The 2,344-nt window shown below is 37.6% G+C and overlaps 1 non-coding gene across 1 annotated transcript; it reads right to left on the bottom strand.

The window, feature by feature from the left end:
• Positions 1-813: 813 nt before the first annotated feature.
• On the bottom strand, positions 814-930 carry LOC136004512 (U5 spliceosomal RNA). Its single transcript, XR_010608512.1, has one exon. It is a non-coding gene; the product is annotated as a U5 spliceosomal RNA (small nuclear RNA).
• Between the last annotated feature and the right edge of the window lie 1,414 nt (positions 931-2,344).

Here is a 2,344-nt window from a genome sequence, read left to right as displayed (position 1 = left end):
CTTAGGCGATTTCTAACCCAGATTTTCTGTTTTTTCACCCTTTTCAAGCCATCTTTGTCCATATCTAACTCATTTTTGCACATCTCCAATCCTTTTCAAGCCATCTTTGGCCATTTCTAAACATTTTTTGCACATATCTAACCCTTTTGAAGCTAACTTTGGCCATTTCTAATCCATTTTTGCACATCTCTAATCATTTTGAAGCCATCTTTGGCCATTTCTATACCACTTTTGCGCATCTCTATCTGTCTTGAAGCCACCTTTGGCCATTTCTAACCTATTTTTGCACACCTCTAACCCTTTTAAGCCAACTTTGGGCATTCCTAAACCATTTTTGCACATATCTAACCCTTTTGAAGCTAACTTTGGCCATTTCTAATCCATTTTTGCACATCTCTAATCATTTTGAAGCCATCTTTGGCCATTTCTATACCACTTTTGCACACCTCTATCTGTCTTGAAGCCACCTTTGGCCATTTCTAAACCATTTTTGAACATCTCTAACCCTTTTGAAGCTAAACCATTTTTGCTCATCTGTACTCCTTTTTAAGCTATCTTTAGCCATTTCTAAACGTTTTTTGCTCTTCTCTAACCCATTTTTGCCCGTTTCTAGATATTTCAGTGCATTTCTGTCCAAATCTAAACCATTTTTGCACATCTGTTCCCTGTTTTGCACATCTCTAACCCTTTTGAAGCCATTTTTGGCCATTTCTGACCCGTTTTTGCACAACTCTAAACTTTTGAATCCATCTTTGGCCGTTACAAACCCGTTTTTCACAGAATCCCAAGGGTTGGAAGGGACCTCAAAAGATCATCTAGTCCAACCCCCAAAAATAAAAAATAAACCTCGACACTCGTGCTTGTTCTTCTCCACGGAAATCTTTAGTAAAAGGCGAAAGATTTATGCGGTCTGAAGAGAAACCAGAGTATTTTTTTGCACATCAACAGATATATTTTTGCACATCACTTACCCTTGTTAAGCCATCTTTGGTGGCTTTATCTAACCCTTTAGAAGCTATCTTTGGCCATTTCTAAGCCGTTTTTGCACACCTCTGACACTTTTCAAGCCCACCTAGGCAATTTCTAACCCAGATTTTCTGTTTTTTCACCCTTTTGAAGCCATCTTTGGCCATTTCAAACCCATTTTTGCACATCTCATACATTTCTTTTGTCATCTTTGGCCTTTTCTAACCTTTTTTTGCACATCTCTATCTCTTTTGAAGCCATCTTTGGCCATTTCTACCTATTTTTGCACACCTCTAATCCTTTTGAATCATTATTTGGACTTTTGTAACCTATTTTTGAACTTCTCTAAACGGTTCTAATCCATCTATGGCCATTTCAAACAAATTTTTGCACATCTCTTACCCTTTTGAATCCAACTGTGTCCATTTCTAACCCATTTTTTGCACATCTCTTGCCATTCTTAAGCTATCTTTGGCTATTTCTAACCTATTTTTGCACACCACTAACTCTTTTGAATCCATCTTTGGCCATTTCAAACCAGTTTTTGCACATGTCTTACCCTTCTTAAGGCTTCTTTGGCATTTTCAAACCAGTTTTTGCTCATCTCTTACCATTCTAAAGGCATCTTTGGCCATTTAAAAACAGTTTTTGCACATCTCTTACCCTTCTTAAGGCATCTTTGGCCATTTCTAACCCTTTTTTGCACACCTCTAACCCTTTTGAAGCCAACTTTGCCCATTTCTAACCAGTTTTTGCACATCTCTTACCCTTCTTAAGCCATCTTTGGCCATTTCTAACCAGTTTTTGCACATCTCCATTTCTTTTGAAGCCATCTTCGGCCATTTCTAACCCTTTTTTGCTCATCTCTAGCATTTTAAAAGCCATCTATGGCCATTTCTAACCTAGTTTTGCCCGTTTCTAGGCATTTCATTGCATTGCTGGCCAATTCTAAACCATTTTTCCACATCTGTTCCTGTTTTTGCACATCTGTAACCCTTTTGAAGCCATTTTTGTCCCTTTCTAACCTATTTTTTGTGCAACTCTATCCTTTTTGAAGCTGTTTTTGTCCTCTTCTAAACCATTTTTGCACATCTGTACCCCTTTTTAAGCTATCTTTAGCCTTTTCTAAACGTTTTTTGCACATCTCTTATGCAGTTTTGCCCCTTTCTCACACTTTTTAATCCATCTTTGGCCCTTTCTAACCCATTTTTGCATATCTTACCCTTTTGAAGCCATATTTGTCTATTTCTAACCCATTTTTACACATCTCCAACCCTTTTGAAGCCAAATTTGACCATTTCTACACCATTTTTGCAAATCTCTAACCCTTTTGAAGCCAACTTTGGCCATTTCTAACCCATTTTTGCACATCTCTAAA

This window comes from Lathamus discolor, chromosome W (assembly GCF_037157495.1).
Source record: "Lathamus discolor isolate bLatDis1 chromosome W, bLatDis1.hap1, whole genome shotgun sequence".
NCBI lineage: Eukaryota > Metazoa > Chordata > Aves > Psittaciformes > Psittacidae > Lathamus > Lathamus discolor.
Note: the sequence above shows the minus strand (reverse complement) of the source record. Positions and strands in the feature narration are given on the sequence as shown.